General features: G+C 37.7%; 1 protein-coding gene and 1 long non-coding RNA gene across 2 annotated transcripts in view; one reads left to right on the top strand and one right to left on the bottom strand.

The window, feature by feature from the left end:
* The window catches only part of shisa9a (shisa family member 9a), a gene marked incomplete in the record, with an annotated part of 85,103 nt that overhangs the window by 24,234 nt on the left and 38,055 nt on the right, over positions 1-22,814 (top strand).
* The window catches only part of LOC118600186, a 23,380-nt gene continuing 3,402 nt past the window's right edge, over positions 2,837-22,814 (bottom strand). The window contains exons 3-4 of the long non-coding RNA XR_004949762.1: positions 21,294-21,353; positions 2,837-3,383 (exon numbers count right to left, since the gene is read on the bottom strand). This is a non-coding gene — a long non-coding RNA (uncharacterized LOC118600186). The remainder of the gene's footprint in view (positions 3,384-21,293; positions 21,354-22,814) is intronic.

Here is a 22,814-nt window from a genome sequence, read left to right as displayed (position 1 = left end):
TGGTTTAGCGTTCAAACTTCATGCGGTGGCATTGGAGCATACGCGCTGGTGAGAAATCTGCACAACATGTTGGGATGAATCCTAAACATATCCGAGAATGGAGCGAGCAGACGGGGATATTAGTGGAGCAGCTAACTCAAAAAATCTTTCATTTTATGATACAAGTATGAAATAAAGTACTTATAAGACACCAAATTTTAAGAAAAAAGTGCCAGCCACTTTAAATTCCAAAATGGCGGCCATTTTCCAAGATGGCCACCAAAGGGTGTTGGAGTTACATTGAAAAAATATAAGTACTTCATCAGGTAACTTGACTGCCAGAGGCTTTGTGTTGCGCAAGCCATTGTACGGCATTTTTTAGGCAGAAAGAGCTCATCCTCACTGCCACCCTGGCATTAGTAGTCCATTTTCGGGGCAAAAAACCATTGAAAACATCATCAAGTAAACTATTTTTATGATATTCTGCCAACTTTACTGCCATGGCGGCCATCTTGAAAAAAATGGCGGCCATATTGGATTTTTGTGTGGCTAGCACTTTTTTCCTGTAACGACCCAGAGACTATAACTGTATTTCATGCTTGTATCATCAACTGAATGATTCTGGCTAAAAATGACACTAAGCTGCTCCACTATTTGTAATGTCTGTAATCAGTCTCGCACCTGTGTGACAGGAAGTCCTCAGGCAGCCATGTTTGTAGTCCAAAGAACCTCTTACAATGTAGGAAAAAAGTCCACCACCGTTCATTCAAACCAACAAACTCATCGGAAAAAACCAGAGAAGACTATTTTAACCGGAGTTAACACACGGAAAGACACTCAAATTTAAATATAAACGTGGTAATGCTACAATGGTACCAGGTTTACGTACCGGTACCAGACGTAGTACTGAACCCAAAGTGGCACCAGAGTATTGAACTGGTACCGGATGTTAACCGGGTTAGGGGTACCGGTGCGCTCTGAGTCCCAGAACTGGGTCTGTTCTGGTTTCAGAGATTGGGCCCCCTTGATTTAATGAGAACATCCTTCAAAAAACGATGAGTTGGCGACTCCAAAAACATCAAAAAGTAACGCGGCGAGGTCCTTAACCAAACGTCAGCATGTGTTGGTTGAAAAGTTACAGTTTTAAAGTTTTAAAAATGGGTATTCTGCTGTTTTTTTGGACTATTTGTCATTTACTACGATTGTTTTAGTCACAGTTTAGCTAACATTTACATGCTAGCTGTTTAGGCTAAGTTAGGCTTTTTTCAGTTTTTTTGGGCTAATTTCATGTTTAGCTAATATTTCAGCAACATGCTAGCTGTTTCGGCTAATTTAGATTGTTTTCAGTTTTTTAGGCTATTTTGTAGTTTAGCAATTTTTGTCAATTACATACTAGCTGTTTTGGTTAACCTAAGTTTTTTATTTTTAGCTTTTCAGGTTAATTTAGCCTTTAGCTAATATTTTAGCTGGCCATTAGCTTCAGCATTTTAGCTATGAATTTCAGCATCTTCAGCTTACAGCATTCACACTAGCATTATCGCAGGTAATGCTATATATCTAGTTCATAATTATGTTAAAAAGTTACAGTTTTAAAGGTTTAAAATTGGGTATTCTGTTGGTTTTTTGGAATATTTTGGCATTTACTAAGATTTTTTAGTCGCAGTTTAGCTAACATTTACATGCTAGCTGTTTTGGCTAATTTAGGCTTTTTTTTAAGTTTTTTTTTTTGGCTAATTTGATGTTTAGCTAATATTTCAGCAACATGCTAGCTGTTTCTGCTAATTTAGATTTTTTTTCAGTTTTTTAGACTATTTTGTGGTTCAGCAATATTTGTCAATTACATACTAGCTGTTTTGGTTAACCTATATTTTTTATTTTTAGCTTTTCAGGTTAATTTGGCATTTAGCTAATACTTTAGCTCGCCATTAGCTTAAGCATTTTTGCTATCAATTTCAGCATCTTCAGCTTACAGCATTCACACTAGCATTATCACAGGTAATGCTATATATCTAGTTCATAATTATGTTAAAAAGTTACGGTTAAATGTAGTTTTAGAGTGTTTAATAAATGTTTATCCTGTTCGACCTCAGGTGTGTTTTGGATTTTGGCCCCTGTGTGATTGAGTTTGACACCCCTGATGTAGGGAGTGTGGGTGGGACATCTGTGGGATGTCCTCACAAACTACAATCTGATTGCTTAATTTCTTAGATTCTAACAAAGTTCAGAATTATCAGGTGAACAACACCAACGGGCTATATTTGAAGGTCTTAACAAAAAAAAAGAAACACATTTTCTCCACGGCCTCAGACTTAGCGGTGCTGACCCTCATCCCAGCTCGATGATTCCAACAGGACAACATCATCTCCAAAGAGTCGAGATGAAACACAGAAACTGAAGAGCCCTCAGTCAGGATCCCTTTAGCAGCCTTTACAGGACGTCACGGGGACGCGGTCGAACGCCTTCTCCCACAAACCCACATCAATACTATTTTATTTACAATATTTTTTTAAGGTTAGAACCTTTATTGACCTCGATTTTCAACGGTTGTCAAGGCAACAAACACCATACAATTGAGGAAGTCATCAACTTCATTGAGGGAAATGTTTGTGTGCTAATTGGAGATCTCATTTGCATGAGTGTTTCTGAAAAAGGTCAACAAACTATTTTTGTTTCACCCTCGTTCTGAGGGATCCAACCAGAACTAACAGGATTAAGAGTTTCTGGTCTTTATTTCTAATGTTTTTCAACATGAACTATACCAGGATGTAGCCTGTACCCCCAGAACATCCCCAGCTGTGGTTTTATGGGTGATAATTATAGGTCCGTCCTTCTTGATGAGATAGGAGAAGAAGTTTCTCAACATATTCCACAGAAAAATAAACTGTTTATTATGCTCCCAACAGCTAGAAAGACTGAAAACTGCAGACTAATTTAGAAATCTGTGTCGTTTGCTGTCCTTTCATTAGCCGCTGTGTTGTGTCTCATACATTTATGCAAATGCGCCATTTCGGTATTTTCTCATCAGATCACAGTCAGCAGCACGGCGCTGTCCGCTCACAAAGTAACTTAATGAGCTTCATAATACCAGTGGGCCTCACCTTATTGGAAATCAGTGAGCACATTAAGTCAGGTGGCTGCCCTGCAGTGCATGAAGTACGCCGCACACGCGCTCCACTCTCATTCGGTGGCGTTACGGCGAGCGCAGCTGCAGCAGGTTTATTCCTCACGATACGCATCTCCAATAACAGCAGGAATGCTGCGCGGAGAAGAAAGGGGCGGAGCTGGGAACGCAGGAGGCGTTCATCCGGAGGGAGACGCACCTGCAGATCTCAGAGGCTGAATCTCTGGGCCTCTGATGGTCGTCTGAAGAGCATCACCCATGTGGGATTTGTTTGGTAATCCTCCTACATGGAGAAAGAAATAACATCAAATCTGGATTAATTTTGGTTAAAACTAATACAGAACATTTTGGGGGTTTTTATTTCAAAACTGTGACTTTAGTTCTCATTTTTGTGGCAGTTTTGATGTTCCTCATGGAAAACCGTAAATCCAGAGAAATGCTGCATTCATGGGGTTTTGGAATTATTGGAAAAAGAACCGTCTGACTCAAAAGTATTAAAAAATAAAGATAATTCTTCCGACAAGGTCAATGTATTTATAGAGCGCCATCTATGGGAAAACACCACAATTATAGGGAAAATAAAGCAAATAAGGAAAATCATTCAAATGTATTTTAAGAACTGTAGTTTTAAGTTGTTTTAATTAAAAACCTCAAAAAAATATTGACAGTTTATGAAAGTTGACGATAGTTTGAAGACCAACTCCAGTAAAAGTGATGTTTTTAACATGTTTATGTGACGTTTTTCTGACGATGGAGGACATTAACAAAGAAAATTGAGCTTAAAATTCAATATTTCTTTATTCAAATCACTGTGAATCAGGAGCAGATGAACAAATACAGTTTGAAAAACTCGTTGATGTTGCACCGCTAGAGTTAATTTGGGGTTGTGAGGGGCTGTAAGCTAGCAGGGTAAACAGAGGGATGATGGGAAATGAGTGAAGGCTTACTATGTGATTTTGACCCCGACTCAGAGGTGAATTTTTGATGAATCCTCAGAAACTATGTCCTAGAAAACTACAGATTCTCTGGTTTGTGGCTCAATTCTAATGAAATGATCAGTGGAAACACTTTGAAAACAAGAAAGTTTAAAAGTTTTGACTTCACGTTGGCAGTTTGCCAGTAAACTAAAATGATTTTTTTTCTTTGCTCTATTTTTATTTTAAGCTCCTGAAGTCTGAAGGAAGTTGTTTGCTTCGTTCTTTTGGGAATAAAAAACTTTTTTACCTTTTCACTGTCAAACATTGTAAAGGAGACTAAAAAAACCCACTAGTGTGTAAATCTTTTTATTTTTCTGTGGGATTATAATCCAAGACGCCACATCCCAGCTGGTTTATTGTTTCTTTACACTCGGTTGGCTCTTCTTCATTAAATATAAAACACGGATTAGCTTGGTTCTGATGTTATGTTTTATTGATGAGGGTTCTGCATTCAGGATTAAAGCCAGAAGTTTTATTCTGGCATTCCAAACTGAACCAAATGTTTTGAACTTTTGGATTTTAAAGTGTCATTTCACTTAAAAAAGGAAGTCATTAAATGTTTCTTTATAGAGGCAGGTAGAGGATGGAGATAAACTTTCAATCAAAATTCTATGCAAACACACATATTTTGTGTATTTTGTGTCGAGTTTGTGCGTCGCTTCACGAGTTTTAAGTCATCTTTACACACAGATCCAGCTCTCACTGGAAGTTCCATCAGTTGAACTTTCGACTAGAACGCAAAAGAGTTGAACTTCGACCAATCAGGGACTCGGATTTGGTGGTGATATGAGGATGGAGTCCTTTTCAAAAAGTACAAACCAAAACTGATCATGGAGGAGAAATGAATCTTGTGGTTTGTGTCGAGTTGGAACTCTATGACACCAAGTCTCTTATTTATCGGAATAGAGCTGAGAAAAAAAAAAATCTAGAGCAAGACTCACTAGATTTACGTCACTTCAACGTTTCGCACCGAGCCTGTAGGTGGCGCACATTCAAGAGTAATCAATGGAAAAAGAAGAAGTTCCTCATTTCTGGTGTGAACACCACAGAATGAATTCCCATCCATGAAACCGCATGTAGCCCGTTCTTGAACGCAGTACGAGTGTAGCGTTCTGCTACGAGTACACACAGCTTACAGTATTCACTCTAGCATGATTGCAGGTAATGCTGGGTAATTTCCTCTATTTTACACCCAGGCTGAGAAGGTCAGTTGGGACTCAACCTTTGCCTGTTGTTTATGTAAACTTTATTGTTCCAATGACTCTAACAAATCCAATTAAGGTTGTTAAAAATACTTAGATACACACTACACACAGGAATACACAAACTTACTCAATATATTTTAGCTCCATGGTAACTCGAGCTCCGTCTCGTAAATCTTAGATTTAACAACATGATTCAAATGCATTTTTACCTTAAATGTATATTTATATGCCCCCTCTAAACTCTCACCTCAGAGGATTTTTGGGTCATTTCTTCTTGATATTGGATTTCATCTTGCAGTATCAAACCATGTGGTACCGCTCTCTGTTTGTATTGATTTTAATCTTCCACCATCACCACATGTACACCCCCCCCCCTGTCCATCCTCCCCTTTTTATCGTCTTTTTCTTCTTCTGATTGTAATTGTTGCTCTGCGAAGCCCCACAACACTTTAAAGTGGTAAAGGAGTCGATTGGTAGTCGGCAGCCATGTGTGCACAGCAGGTTAGATTTCTGTAAGACAGTATTTATGAGCTTTTACTTCAGTTTGAGCTTCACTGCTGCTTTTAAGACTTTGAGCAAAAGTTCTTTTTATTTATCAAAATATGGAATGGAATTTGCTTTGGGTACAAACAACTTGTATGTGAGCTACAGTTGTAGTATTTTAATAATTAAATAGAATGTATTTTATACTATTTTATTTATGTGTAACAATATTTTGAAAAGGATTTTTCAACTTGTTTTAATAAGTTGTAACATATTGTTTGTGTAATAGTCATGGAATATCACGATATGTGTCGTATCGCGATATGTATCGTATCGCGATATGTATCGTATCGCGATATGTATCGTATCGCCAGATTGTTGCCGTTATACAGTCGTAATGTTAAAGCTAAATGCTAATTACAAAACATAATTGGAGCTAATGATTTTTCAAGATCCACTCTGATAAAAACTGTATTTTTAACATGTTCTTATGGTATTTTTCTGATTAAATTTGTATTTTTGAGTATTTATTCGCTCAAATTGTTGGGAATTAGGATCAGAGGGAATAATGCTGTTTCAAAAAGATCGATTTGTAAAAAAAAAAAAAAAATGTTGGGCACTTCTCGACTCCAAATATATCCTTGTAGTGTTGCCATAAACGATTATTTTAATAGTGGACTAATCATCGATTATTTCTTCAGATTAGTCGACTAATCGGGTCATGGAGAAACTGGATGTAAAGCATTCATCTTAACCATCATTAGCTCTGAACTAACTAAAAAACTGAAAATTGAAATTGAAAACTAAAAACACTGAAGCTGATAGCTGAAATCGCTGAAGCAAATAGCTAGCTAAAATATTAGTTAAATGCCAAACTAGCCTAAAAGCTGGAAAAAGCCTAAGTTAGCCAATACAGCTAGCATGTATCTGAAATATTAGCTAAACTCCAAAATAGCCTTAACAAAATTAAAAAAAAAATCCAAAATAGTCCAAAAAGCTAGCATAGTGCCATTATAACTTTTAACTTTACTACACTCTGACTCCATATAATATCGATATTAATCGACTATTTTAATAGTCGATTAATCGTCGATTAGTCGACTAATCGTGGCTGCCCTACATCCATGTACGTCTTTGTTTACATCGTCTGAACTGGGATCTGGCTCAAAACTTTACGGTTGGATTGCTGCGAAATTTGAGGTTGTGAGGGGTTGTAAGCTAGTGGGAGAGAGTGTAAACAGAGAGCTCTCAGATGACTTTTTGACTGAACTCCTGCATCAATATCTCAAGAAAACGACGTTTTTTGGGGGGATTTTGGCTAAATTATCACCTGGATAAGCAGCAGCCTGGTTTCCTCATTATTAAACTTCAGCTTCAGGAAACTCGAGAAGCTTTCAAAAAAATGCTAGAAAACGTTGTGCAGAAATGCCAACATTAATGCTTTGTTTGCTCTAACGGGTGATTGAACACCTTAGCTCACAGCTTCTTTGGACTCCCGCTGAACAGTTTGGAGCTGAAGTGTTTGGGAAGACGATTATCCTCATTATCCAAACACTTGTGAAAACTAGTGTGTCCAAAATAAGAGCTCAGAAAAATGCACAACGGAGGAATCTGCAGGATTCATTTCAAGAAGACGACGTGAAACTGGTTTGCAAGACTTGATAGAATGCTGAGTCGGAACAGCTGAGAGTTTGCTCCTCGCGATCCAGAAGCTCCCGGCAGTGCAGCGTTACCTCCGTCCTAAATTATTCAACGTTTTCTGATTGCATTGACCTCCCAGGTTCTTCCAATGCCACGCCGACACTTTAACACTGCGTACCTTTCTGAGATCTTTATTTTATGATGTGTGCTCTGCTGTGAGGCGGGAAGGCATTCGGGTCAGTGAGGAGGAACAAACGAGAACAGGAAATACAGAAAAAAAAGAGGACAGGAAGTTGGAGTTTATGGAGCTTCATTTTCCTGCCCAGAAGGCAGTGATTGGCGTTGATTGTCTAACAGGTGCTAAGAGCGACGAATCTCATAATTAAGGAGTTTAGGTTTGGTTCACTGGAGAAGAGTGAGAGACAGAGTGTAGAAGAGAAGAGTGTTTGTGAAAGTTTTATTTAGCCCAATATCACAAAACAATCGTCTCTTTGGGCTTCAGTTGTACAGAAGCAGAAAGTATTTAGCTGATTGCTCAACTAAACTGCACTGTCCTTAGACCCTCCTTCTCGGTAAGGAAAAACTCCTAAAAAAAAACCTGATTCAGGAAAAAAAAGGAGAAACCTCAGGGACGTCCACATTCAGGCGGTTTACCAGAAGTATTAAAGAAGAATAAGCTAATCTAACTCTACAACTGCGTATTTAAAGAGAGTTCAGCCAGACAGGACAGGGGGACAGGTGGGGGCGGGGTCTGCAGTCAAGACGAGCCAGAGGCGAGGTCCACGAACAAGAGTACAAACCAACCACCAGGAATCCCTCCGAGATGTGAGATGACAAATCAGAGACGTTGCACCAAGATTCTTTTTGGGCTATTTTGAAGTTTAGCTATTATTTTAGCTACATGCTAGCTGTTTGGCTAATCTAAGTTTTTTTTGTTTGTTTTTTTTTTTTTTTTAGGCTAATTTGGCATTTAGCTAATATTTTAGCTTGCTATCAGCTTCTGCGTTTTTAGCTATCAGCACTAGCATCTTTAGCTATTTTGAAGTTTAGCTATTATTTTAGCTAGCTGTTTTTGCTAACCTCAGTTTGTTTAGTTTTTAAACTGTTGTGGAGTTTAGCTAATATTCATACGCTAGCTGTTGGGGCCAATTTAGGCTTTTTTTCAAGTTTTTGGGCTATTTTAAAGTTTAGCTATTTTTTTCAGTAACATGCTAGCTGTTTTGGCTAACCTAATTTTTTTAAGGCAAATTTGACATTTAGCTAATATTTTAGTTGTCTATTAACTTCTGCGTTTTCAGCTATTAGCTTTAGCGTTTTCTATTTTGAAGTTTAGCTATTATTTTAGCTACATGCTAGCTGTTTTGGCTAACCTAAGTTTTTTTAGTATTTTTTAGTTTTTAAGCTGTTGTGGAGTTTAGCTAATATTTCAGCTACATGTTAGCCATTTTTGCTACTTTAGGCTTTCATTTTAAACATTTTTTAGGCTGTTTTGGAGTTAAGCTAATATTTAAATGCTAGCTGTTTGTACCAACTCAAGCTTTTTTTTTAGGTTTTTGGGCTATTTTAAAGTTTAGCTATTATTTCAGTAACATGCTAGCTGTTTTGGCTAACCTAAGTTTTTTTAAGGCTAATTTGGCATTTAGCTAATATTTTAGTTGGCTATCAGCTTCAGCGTTTTTAGCTACCAATTTCAGCATCTTCAACTATCAGCGCTAGCATCTTTAGCCGCCAAATTCAGCTTACAGCATTCACACTGGCATTATCACAGGTAATGCTATTTATCTAGTTCATAAATATGTTAAAAGTTATGGTTTTAAAGTTTTAAATATGTAGTTTTAGAGTGTTCAGTAAATGTTTATCCTGTTCAGTCCACGACCTCAGGTGTGTTTTGGATTTTGCTCTCTGTGAGATTGAGTTTGACCCCCCTGGGCTCATACAACCCCAAACCCCCCACGGGTCATATAGACCACACAGTACCGAGCTATAATACTGATGATGGCAGCAATAAACTTGTTGTTTTTGTCCTTCATGGATCGATTGAGTTTTTTTGTTAGTTGACGTGAGTGTTCTGTGGATGCTCAGGTGTTTTTTATGCTGCAGATATTTTTTCCCAGAATGCAATTAACTGTTGATTTGGCCTCTCCTACTGTTCTCTCTGATGGATTTTTGTCGTGTTGCCGTCTGTAGATGATCTGTTTTCATTTAGAGCTCTTTGGAACGAGATAGGTTGAGGAAAAAACATCCAAAATCAACTTTTGAACACATTTCCCAACACCGATAATGACTTACAAAGCTTTAAACTCAAAGATTAAAGACCCAGCAGGAGATATTTTGGAGCAGTTTGAATGGCATCGACTGTTCGATTTCCTCTCCTGGCAGGGCAGGCGGAGCCCCGCGGGTTGGTGGGGGCGAGCAGAGGGTTGTCCATATGGGGATTTCCTTACGACCCACTTCTAACCCCGAGCCTTCGCTCAAAGCGTCTTTCGGCCTCCTCGCTCAGGCGGACGGAGGTGTCTTTGTCTGCTCACGCTGGTTTCCTCACACCCCCCCGTCGCCAAGCGGTAGATGAGAGCTGACAGCTACGCTGCCACTCTGCAGGGCCTGCGCCTCGCGCCGACCCTTAAATCGGTGATTTCTGCACCCAAAACAAAGATGACGGTATGAATAAAATCAGCTCCGGCTGCTGCTCGATTCAGTAGCGTGCCACTAAATATTGGAGCTGTTGTTAGCGCGATTCGGTCACTTATTCCTGCACAGCCTCTCGCTCAGCACATGAAGCGCAGTAACACTCGCGCTGCTCTCGGTGCCAGCGTTTGTGTTCTCTTGCTTACAAATGGAGTGGGGCAGCTGGTCTTTCTTCTGTAACCTACTTTTCTCTCCTTTCTCACTCGCATGGCTTACTCTCCGAGGGGGTATGGATGTCTGGCTCCAGCCGATCCCCGCGGCACAGGCCGTCAATATGCTCAGCCTTTGGCTCTTCCCTCTCATACATCCACCGCGTCTTTGTGGAAGATCCAGTTTGATGTTTGGGATTCACCTGTGGGCTCTATTCCCGCCCCGGGAGCTGTTGAAAATATGAAATCGCAGGGAAATAGGGGGACAATGACCAGACAGATGCAAGTGTGTCAGCAAACAAACAAACATAGACGTGGTGGAGTTATTCCGCCGCGCTCCTACTCCAGGCTTTTTCTCACCTCGCAGATGGACGAACAGGCAGGACGCAACAGATGTTTGGTGGCTCATCGCATGACACAAGCGAGACCGCGAGGAAAAACATCTCCTCTTTAGTGGTTCATCTGAGCTGAAGAGTGAAAGCAGCGAGAGTTTGTTTTTAATTAACTCACCGCAGGAAAATCAGCTCTTTACAGTCGGTTTGATGTGTGGCTCATGTGTCGAAACAAACCCTGAAAGGGGCGGAGTCATCGGATTGGTAGGAAAAATGTTCGCATTACTGACACATTGAGTTTGGTTTACTGATTTACTGACGTAAACATGAGCGTACACTCAGTCGTATTCACCCTTCCCCCCTCTAGAGCAGTGACCCCAACCCCCGAGTCCAGGTCCACGACCCGGGGGTTGGGGACCACTAATCCTCAAGTTCAGCTACAGTCCCATCACAGTCCCGCTACAACAATTTATTCTCTTTAAATGTTTCCAATGGGGTTTTAGTTAGGACTGTGAAGTTTTTAACAAAAATTCCTCATCCTAAATGCCTTAAAAAGCCATTTTTCCTGTTAATCTGAAGCCTTCTTTCAAATAAAAATCCCTCTGTGTGGGCGGGGCTTATGGTGCTGAGCAGTGTAACCCCACCCCTTATTCCCCCAGACATGCTAGCAAGACACAGACTTTGATAAGCCCATGAAAAAATAAGAATAAAATAAAACCTGATCATTTAGCTACTGTGACGTATGAAAGTTTAGGAATTCAAACGGAGTTTTTCTCGGGGACTTTGAGTGACAGCGACCTAAAACGAGAAATACTCGGAAATGCAAACACAAAATGATTTCTTATTATATTTTTTCTCTTTCAGAAGAAAGAAGGCCACACATACATGTAAAAACTCAAAAGGGGGACATTAACTGTCACAGCGGTGCAGACGTTTAAATTACTTTGACTCCACCCTCAAACAACCACAATGTAAACTCACGTAAATGAGCATTCTGGGAGTCGGCGCTAAAAACTATGGCGTTCACGTGTTTTTACGCGCATTTTCAGTTTTTAGGCTCTACGTATAAAACACAAAGTAGTTGAAATTTGATTTGACCAATCAGGAACTTGGATTTGGTCGTGACACGTTTAGTGCTGCTTGTGAGTCACAAAGCAGTTTGTGTACCAAGGCCAAATGCAAGTATTTCGTCCTACCCCTCAATTTTAGGGGCATCTGGGGTGGTAGGGTTGTCTGAAATCATTTTAGACCCTTCTGCTCACCTTGGTTCGTTTACATTAAAAGTTGGGTCATCTGGACCCCACAAGTCAATCTTTCCTGGTGTCCAATGACAGACATGAAGTCTTGTCCACCTTTGTCATGGAAGGGCTAACACCTCAATGTAAGGGTGGGGTCATCTGGGCCCCATGAGGGAGCATGAGGGTTAACCCTGGTGGCGGATGGATGCAAAGCCCTCCGTCACGAGGCTGAACTGCATCACGCTCTGCCGTGGAGGAGAAACACTTTTCTTCACGTGGATGTGAGCTGAAGCGCACACATCACTTTCATTTAACCTTTGTGTTCTCTTAGGGGTCTAGATGACCCGACCCTTATATTGATGGGTTATTCCTCCCATGACAAATGTGGAAAAAGGTGGACAGGATTTCATGTCTGTCAAGGAAACCAATAGAGATTAAAAAAATCCTTGAAAAAAAAAAGTTCAGATTGTTGTTTTTTTGGGGGGGTCCAGATGACCCTACTATTTGCTAGCGCTGGGTTGAAATAATTGATTTGAATCAATTTAAGCTTAATAAATCAATAGTCGATTCACAAAAGATATAAATCGATTTAGCACACAAAGCTAAAGTCTGCTAGCTTGATGCTAATGTTCAATAGAATTTCCCATAAGACGGCTAATGCTAACGCTCAGTTGAACAAAAAAATACATAGTTGACTAAATAAACATCTTTATTTATTTACAGACATTCATTTTCCAAATTATTTTAAGGAAATAATTTTTAAAGTAATTATTTGTGGTCTAAAACTTCATTTTTTTCCCTCATACTGTTGTCTTCTTCTTGAATAAATTGTACTATAGCGCGATCGCCACCTAGTGTCCAAACTGAAACGTCCTCCAGGAGAAGGAGAACAATGTTTCCAATGTTAATGATCTGAACATTTTAGTTAGAGTATCTCCTTTAGAGAATCCATGTAACTCTGAATGATATTAACAATCTCAGTATTTCACTGATACATTTACAGTATGTGATTAATATAAATATATTCCAATTAAATAATAGATTTTTAATGTATTTGTAGTCAAGTGTGTATAAATGAATTGAATTGAAGAATCGGAAAAAATCAGAATCGAATCGTTTCTGAAAATTATAACTGATACTACTACTTAAGTAAACATGCTTAGGATACCACAAGGGTTACATGTAATGACTTTTTGTTTTAACATGACCTTTTTAAAATTATAAAATCATAAAATTACAAAATCATAAATTTATGTCTTATAAAGTTGTGGTTTTCCATCGAATAATTTAAAAAAAGTTGTAATTAATGTAAAATAAAGTTGTAGATTTACAAAAATGAAAACAAATAAATAAACAAACCCTATTTAGCAAGATTCTTGAACTATATAGGACTTTAAAAAAAATCTCTTTTTCTTGTAAAATTATTGAAATTTCACAACTGTGTTCTCGGAAAAAATTGACTATTTTATCATACTTTTATGACATTATTTTGTGAAATTGTTAATTTTTTCTTATAATTTAATGACTTTGTTCTTAATTTTTTTACTTTCTTCTTATGATTTAACAATTTTATTTTAATATAATTTTGCCTTTTTTCTAATAATTCTATAACTTTTTTCTAATAAAATTTTGATTTTTTAAAAATATTTTTATCACTTAATTCTTATCAAATCTTTGACTTTCTTCTCATATTTTAAAAAAGTAATTTTGATAATTCTGACTTTATTCTCATAAAAGTTTTAATTTTGTTCTCATATATTTATTATTCTCTTTAACTTGTGATTTTTTTATAACTTTATGACTTTTTGATTTTTTTAATTTTAGTTTTTTCTCATACTTTTATTACTTTACGATCTAAAGTTTTTTTTTTCTCAACATGTTCTGACTATATTTGAATAAATCTGCAATTTTGTCTAATAATTTTATTACTTTATTCTAACAAAATGTTGATTTTTTATATTTTTTTTACTTTTTCTCATATTTTTCTTTAATATTTAAATAAAGTTGTTGAATTTTCTCATAATTGTATGATTTTATTCTCTTAAAATGTTTAGTTTTTTCTCATATATTTTTATTTTATTCTCTTAAAATTGTGATTTTTTTTCAAAACCTTTTGACTTTTTTATTCTTTAAATTTGAGTTTTTTTCTCATAATTTTATTTCTTTTTGGGACATTTTTCTGATTATGTTATGACTTTATTTTAATAAATTTGCATTTTTTTCCCCATAATTTCATGACTTTATTCTAATAGCATTGTGAACTTTTTCTTATATTTTTTTATTTATTTTATCTTATAAAATTTTGACATTTTCTCATATTTTTATGACTTTATTCTCTTATTGAATCTTTTCTAATAATTTTATTCTCACTTTACTTCTCAACCGTTTGGTATCAACTGTTTATCTAGACTATCATATTTACATCTAAAGGATAAATAAAAACTTTTTTTGTCTCATCAAAACTAATTAGAAACAGATTTAAGGAACACTAAAAAGTGAAGAGTTACTCAGCGTTTCTTTGTCCCCCAAACTGGAGAACCCAGATAAGAAGATTTCTCTCCAAACTGAAGTTCCTGTAGAATAAATCAATGCGTCGCCCTTTAATTCGTCTCCAACTGAAGCAAACTCGATTCTTCTGCTGTAACAACACGACGCCTCCTTCTAATTGCTTCTCCTCTTGAGATTTGAACCCACCTGACAGAACCTCTCATCTCTGTGGGATCCGGGTCGGTACCGCTGACGTGTTGTCAGGCATGTCAGACCACCCCCCCACAGAGACGAGCATCATTAGAATCACCATCTCCTCTTTGTTTCAAACGGCGTGCTGCCCTCAGCCCGCCGCCGCGTTCGAGTCGGAAAAACTTAAACAGGAGCAACAACCCAGGGAGGAAAAAAAGCTCTTCACTTCTGCCAAAAATAATCAGGCCGACATAATTAGAGCAGGACCTCAAAGTGGAGCATTTCTCTGATTGTTGAGGATCAACAACGGGTCCTGAAGCTGCTGGTGATGCTGCCGTTGATGAAGATCTGCTCCATCATGACGATGAGTAACGTCAATCCCTCGCCGCAGCGTAGGAACGTCTGGTTTTACTTGTGATCCTCAGACGTCCTGGACCACAAGAACCAGAAGATTCTTTGTGTAAATGTGAGAGAAAATATCCCCCGCCACATCCTCAGAACCTAAAACTGGACCCTCGCGGTTCTATTTGAAATGTATTTTCAGCTACAAACCCTCCAAGAAAACGATGACATCACAGCGGAAGAAACCATGAAACCATCAAAATTCACCAACAAACTAAAACCTTTCTGGGAAATCCGGAAGTAGTTTTGAAACTATTATGGGATGGCCAGAGGACCTACATCTTGGCGGACATTTTTTTTTCATTTTTTTATATTTTTCAATGAAATTTCACACACGTGCCACCAGGATAAGTCTATGTCTAGAATTGAAATTTTGTCGACCTTTGACCTCGAGAAGAGGCCGCCATCTTGAATTTCTTAAAAAAAAAAGTAGACTTTGTCCGAATTCCCCCCTTAACCCCTAACTGCTATAAAACGACGGTGCGGGACTATCTGGTGCCCTGGATTTTAAAGGTAATCCGGACATGATGTTCACCACTTTTCTTTCATTTTTCTAAAAACCGGAAGTGACATCATCGATTTCACGAAGGGAAAAAACGAAAAAAAGTTAACATTTCACGGCGTTTATTTATGACCTCACTGTGTTCTGATGTTGAAAACGAGGATGGTTTATTCAAATATTACATTTAAACACGTTTTTTTTGTTCAAAATTGTGCGACCACAATGCATTGTGGTCTATATCCCCTAATCTAGTGACCATCGATGTAAGCTTGTTTTTAGACTTCTGGGAAATTTCCAGTGCACTCGATTTTGGAATTGTAGATTCGCACAGCACTAGAAATGGCGAATACACTATATAGTGCACTATAGAGGGGTTGGGGGGGAATTCGGACTCTAGAATTGAAATTTTAAATGTTTGATGTGGGCGTGGCTAGCAAAAAACCTTTGTTTCTAAGGAAATAAAAATGTTACTTCTGTCGATTCTTCTAAAAGTTACATTGATCTGTTCGTCACCTCCAGGTGAGCAAAAATTAAAGTGGTTGTTATTTCAGGGATATCTGAACGTGGTTTGGAAACTATTATGGGATGGCTACATCTACATCTTGGCGGCCATTTTTTTTTTGCAAAGTGTTAAATTCTGCCATTTTCACATTTTAAGAAAATATTTATTCAGTTGATATTCATGAAATTTCACACACGAGCCACCAGGGATAAGTCTACGTCTAGAATCGAAATTTTGTCGACCTTTGACCTCGAGAAGAGGCCGCCATCTTGAATTCCTTAAAAAAATACAACATTTAGTATCTTCTTTAAATATTCCAAGGATTTTTGATCTTTCATCTTTTAACTAATTTAACTTCTTTGGGAAGCAACTTGGAAAAAAAGTTTGTAGATTTTTAGCAACTTTAGCCTAGCGAGCTAGCAAAAGTGGTGTTCCTTTGTTGCTCGCACATTTTTTGGCAGAATCAAGTGACAATGTAATACATGAATTGTTGGATCAAGCTGGACCAAATGACATGATGTACACTATGAATACATAAGGAATGTGGGCGTGGCTAACAAAAACCTTTGTTGCTAAGGAAATATAAAATGTTACTTTTGTCGATTCTTGTAAAATCTATATTGATCTGTTCGTCACCTCCAGGCGAGTAAAAATTAAAGTGGTTGTTATTTCAGGGATATCTCAACGTGGTTTTGAAACTATTATGGGATGGCTACATCTACATCTTGGCGGCCATTTTTTTTTTTTTTGCAAAGTGTTAAATTTGGCAATTTTCCCATTTTAAGAAAATATTTATTCAGTTGATCTTCATGAAATTTCACACACGAGCCACCAGGATAAGTCTATGTCTAGAATCGAAATTTTGTCGACCTTTGACCTCGAGAAGAGGCCGCCATCTTGAATTTCTTAAAAAAAAAAAACATTTAGCATCTTCTTTAAATATTCCAATAATTTTTGATCTTTCATCTTTTAAATAATTTAATTTCTTTGGGAAGCAACTTGGGCTGCACGGTGGCGCAAGTGGTTAGCGCTCTTGCCTCACAGCGAGAAGGCCCCGGTTCGAATCCCGGCTGGGACCTTTCTGTGTGGAGTTTGCATGTTCTCCCCGTGCATGCGTGGGTTTTCACCGGGGACTCCGGCTTCCTCCCACCGTCCAAAAACATGCTTCATAGGTTAATTGGTGACTCTAAATTGCCCCTAGGTGTGAATGTGAGAGTGGATGGGTGTGTGATTGAGGCCCTGCGACAGACTGGTGACCTGTCCAGGGTGTACCCCGCCATCGCCCTTCAGTAGCCGGGTTAGGCTCCGGCACCCCCGCGACCCCGAACGGGATGAAGCGGTCAAGAAAATGGATGGATGGATGGATGGATGGGAAGCAACTTGGAAAAAAAGTTTGTAGATTTTTAGCGACTTTAGCATAGCGAGCTAGCAAAAGTGGCGTTCCTTCGTTGCTCGCACATTTTTTGGCAGAATCAAGTGAAAATGTAATACATGAATTGTTGGATCAAGCTGGACCAAATGACATGATGTACACTATGAATACATAAGGAATGTGGGCGTGGCTAACAAAAAACCTTTGTTGCTAAGGAAATATAAAATGGTACTTTTGTCGATTCTTGTAAAAGTTACATTGATCTGTTCGTCACCTCCAGGCGAGCAAAAAATAAAGTGGTTGCTATGGAGATCAAACTAACAGAAAAGCTGCAACTTTGAGAGAAGTGTTGTAAAAGGGGGTGACGGCAGGCGGCGCCTCAGGGCTTCACGAGGCCGCTCCGCCTTTAATTTTCCTGACTGTCCTGTTGCCACTAAAACGTCTTTAGATGCTGAATTCTGAAGAAACTTCGGATTCTTTCTGGAATCTGGGCATCAAATAAAAAAAAAAAAAACACTTTTTAAATAAAAATGTCCGGATGTCTTTCATGCATTTTGCTGTGTACAGCAGCTTTATGATGCTAATCACACATATATCATTCGTGACAGACTAACTTGCAGAAGCTGCATTGAGCTGTTTCAACTTGATCACAGAAATACAAAAGCTTTTTGTTTCCTCGCCTAATATTTGAAGAGAAAACGTCTGAAATGTATTCTAGAAGTCGGATGAAACGCTGCTCGTCTGCAGGTCGACAGATGGAGAGATCCACGCGAGACACTCGGCTTTAGAAGGCTTACAGCTGCTTCTCTGCTAAAGAAAACCTTAAAGGAAACGTTTTTAATTAATTAACACAATTACCTGAGGAGTCGCTGATGGGTTTGATTTAAATTAAAAACAAAGTTAAAGGGGAAAAGTTTATTAATTTACACGTGGAATTCTTTCTATATAACTCCTTTAGTTATTTTGTAAACAAATGTTGTCTCTACAGCTTTTTAAAGTTGTTGGTAATTAAATATTACTATCAGAATAAGTGTTACTTTAAATTTCCATCTTTCATTTGTTCTAACGTCAGAATTCAATCAAAGCAAACAATCAAACATAAGAATATGTTTTCATACATGGAGAAATCAAACTTTTTTTATTCATGATAAATTGTGTCTATAACTTCATTATCGGACACATTTTCAGCAGATTTTTGATTCAGTTTTGAAACAATAAACTGATTTTCTCATCATCACAGATGCTTTAGTGTAAAATCATAAACTAAAAGTTGGATTTAAAGATTTTCTTTCTTTTTTTGTGCAGTTTAGCTATTTATGACTGAATACAAAGAAGTATTTTGAATTCAGCTTGTGGAAAATGTTTGTTTCTTCATTTTTCTCTTTATCTTCAGGACATTTAACATTTGACAAACACTTTATTTCATGTCAGAGTTCAGTTTAACTGAATCTGAGCGTCTTATTGAGTTAAATATTTGAATATTGGAAGAAAATAGTAATTAAATAAATCCCTTAAAGGAAGTTTAGTGAAAAGTTATTTTTTGATTCTTGTTGATAGAAACTCATGAATATAAGATGATTTTACTCATTTAGTGTTCTAACACCTTTCTGTTCCGACAAACATCACACCTGCCAGCCGTCAGCGCGACACCAGACTTCTGACTTTAAGCAAGAAGAACTTCAGACCTTTTTCTTCTGCATTTTGCTTTTTTGAGCTTTTATTCACTGAAAATGCATCAGGATTTACTGACTTTAGTGAAGAGAAGTCAAATGAAATTTAGAACATCTTTTCATCTATTTTTAAAGCATTTCAGTGTTTTTTTTAACAACAATTTTAGCCAAAACTTTAAAAAACTTGCAGCAGAAACATATCTATGAGTTAAAGAACATGACTAGATCTAGTCGTCTGAGACCTTGTGGCCCCGACCAGCACGTTTCTACGTCTCCGTCTGCTCCTGATTCATTCATTTGATTACAGAAATTCTCAAATTTGCAATTTTAGGCTTAATTTTCTACAAATATGTCCTCCATCATCAGAAAAAACCACAAGAACAAGTGAAAAACTCTATTGGAGATGGTCTTTACGGACGAATCACTGCGAGGCTTTTGAATCCCATAAATACAGAATGTACAAATAAACTGAAAAAGACACATGCTGCCACCAAGAAAATTCATTTAGAGATTATAAATAAGTCAAAGTTCACAGAGTTCACAGAGAAGACACGTGCGGCTGTCAAAATGACTCGATTTAAATCAAATAGATCAAAGAATTGATGGAAAAGTCCAGACAAACGCTGAAGAAAACAAAGTTACTTCAGAAATAACCACAAAACTCCATATAAAGAGATGCTACTTTCTTTTTTTTCATTGTAATTTCATTTTGCCTACATACCAATAAGAATTCGACAAGGAACATCTTGAAAACATAAAAAAACCCAGAAGAATAGTTGATAATTATTGATGTGTTTCCAAACATCCAAACAACGTGACTGAGATTTATTTTCTTAGCCTTTCTTGAGGTTTTAAAGACTCCCTGTCACAAACAAAACAACAAAACAATTAGTGTGTATTTGGCGGTATCATGGTATGGGCCTGCTTCTGTTGATGATGGACAGAGGAAAGTCACGAAGTCGAGAAACACTCTGAAGACAGAATCATGTCGGGTAGTTTTTAAAAATCTGAATATCAGCCAGAGAGTTAAAGGTCTTTAAAATAAATTATTAGTCAAAACTCCTCGCAGAAATAAGACATCCCTGCACATGTTCAGACGTCCTCGAGGATAATTCATTCTGTCGTGTGCGCTCGCAGAGAAACTTTTTGGGGGCGGAGACATAGGGCTGTGCTGGCTTTGTTCTGATTGGTCGATTTTGAAGATGACGACGCCTTTTAATCCCACATTTGTCTTTTTTCTGGTGGGGTTTTGACTAATAATTAACACCATAAAGTTTCTCTAGAATAGTTAGTTAAAAGATTTTGTTTTGTTTTTTGGGATTCTATTCATTTGTATTTCTCGTTGTCTTTCTTTTCTCTAAAGGTTTTGCCTTTTGCCGGGTCACAGGTGTAAATAAGAACGACGTTCTTAATTTGGACCGCCTGGATAAACAAAGATTTAATAAATAGAATAAAATAAATACAATGTTTTGCAAAAAGGAAGAGGAAAAAGGAAAGTGAACCCAAACGATTAGCCTTAGAGTTAGCAAACATGCTACCCAATTTCACCAGAATCAGTAAAACTACCCAAAACAAGCTCAAACAAAGATGATTTCTTAGAATAAAAACCAGTTTGAAGTGGTTTCCATAAGAGAGCCTCAACATTGGAGTTGAAAAAACAAAAGTACGATCTAATGTTTACAGACAGAAACTGTAGTCAGAAGCTAATTGGTTCATTTTTTGGTTCAACTGACCAAAGAAATCTAATAAATCTGGATTTTGTCCAGAACTTTTGCAGATTCTGTGAGCAGATGAGACTGAAGGTTTCTCACAGTCAAACATGGTGGTGGGAGTGTGATGGTGTGGAGATGCTTCAGAAACTATTGGCCATAACTAAAAATGTTCCTCAAAAAAAGCTTTATTTTAACCAGCGACCCCAACAATTTCCTGTTTTGAGCTTTTTTTTCAGTCGGACATTTTTGGGTTACGGGTTTTAGACCCTCTCCCTCTTTGTGAGGAACAACCTTGAACCTACAGAAGATCCAAACATCAGGAGCGTCTTTTGCCCGCCCAGATGTTAACAGCTCCCCAGCGCTCAAGAGCAAAACAGAAAAGGAACAAAAGAATCCATTCAAGCTGGGAAAGGTGTGATGGAACGCTCCGGCGTATCTCTGAAGTCGGCGCGCTTTCAAAGACTCGGGGAGGAACAATTAACGGCAGATAAGGCGTCCTCCTCGCCATCACGTCCCTCAACCATTCCCCATGACAGCCTCTTCACAGCGGCGCTCTGCGTGAGCCTGCGATCTGTTTAATGTTCAGCCCTCCTGGGAATCACTCAGATATGTGATCAGGTTCAGAACGCCGCACACTTCCTTACCTCTCTCCGTGACTCTCCTCCTTCCATCTCCATCCCCGGGGCTCTTTCCACCATCTCCTCCTAAATGAGAGTGAAACGCGCTAATGAGTCAAGACAAAGCTAGCAGCATATGGCGATGATAATGAGATGTTTGGGAAACAAGGCCAGAGATGAGGCTGACGATATGACATTCTGCTGGAATGGGGAGTTGAATTTCCTACAGAAGCCTTCAGGCTTTGCTACATGACATATATTATTCATGACCACGCATGTCCAAGTACTCAAGGCACAGTTTCTGGGCAAATAACTGAGTGCTGATGATGCCTCTAATAGGGCGAGATTCTTTTAATGTATTCTGTGTGAGTACAGTGATCTGCGGAGACGCATTCTCCGTCTTACATGTTGCTAAACATCAAGAAAAGGCCAGAACCCATTAACACATAGTCCAAATACTCAGCTAATGATGAGATCCATGCTGTAAACCACGTCTGTGAACACAAACTAGATGTGTTTGTGTTGTTTTTAATCTCATTTGCTAATTTGTGTTCAACAAAATATGAAATTTTTAGCTATTTTGAAGAAAAGGAAGATGCTTTGAGAAACAAGAAAAGTCACATTAAATCTGATAAACCAGCGTGAATGCTTTTTACTGAAAGTAGTGGCTGAAAATGCTGAAGTTTTTAATGAAAATTGCAAAAGGGATTTGCTGAAAATACAAAAAGATATCTGCAAATGTTAAGTTTGTTAAAATACTGGAAATTTTGTTTTGAAGAACTATGAAAGAGCATTGAAGTTGGCCTAAATTTCTGAAAAATTGCTAACAAAGCCATAATAAAAGCAAATTGTGCAAAAATATTTAGTGTGTTCCCTAAATATGAGCTGAACTCTAAATTAGCCCCAAAACATTAGTACATGCCAAGTTAGCCCAAAAAATAAGATAGCACGTTGCTTAAATACTAGCTAAACTCCAAAATAGCCTAAAATTCCTCAGTAAACTAAATTAGCCAAAAACTTTAGCATGTTGCTAAAATAGAAGCTAAACTCTAAATTACCCTATAAAAACCTCAGTAGATAAAATAATTAGCCAAAAAACGTTAGCATGTTGCTAAAATATTAGCTTAACTCCAGTTTAGCATGAAATCCTCTGTAGATAACAAATTAACCAAAAAATAGCTAACACAATGCTTAAATGTTAGCTAAAATAGTCCAAAATTCCTCAGTAAACTAAATTTCCCAAAAACGATAGCATGTTGCTAAAATAAGCTAAACTCTAAAATAGCCTAGAAAAACCTCAGTGGATCACAAATTAGGCAAAAGTGTTAGCATGTTGCTAAAAAATTTGCTAAACTGAAATTACCATAAAAACCTCAGTTGATAGCAAATTAGCCAAAAAAGCTAACGCGTTTCTTGAATACTAACAAAACTTTCACAATAGCCTAAAATTTGTCAGTTAGCTAAATTAGCCAAAAACGTTAGCATGTTGCTAAAACAGAAACTCTAAATTAGCCTATAAAACCCCAGTAGATAGCACATTAGCCAAAA

This window comes from Oryzias melastigma, linkage group LG19 (assembly GCF_002922805.2).
Source record: "Oryzias melastigma strain HK-1 linkage group LG19, ASM292280v2, whole genome shotgun sequence".
Lineage (NCBI taxonomy): Eukaryota > Metazoa > Chordata > Actinopteri > Beloniformes > Adrianichthyidae > Oryzias > Oryzias melastigma.
This window is presented reverse-complemented; position numbering and strand designations above follow the sequence as displayed.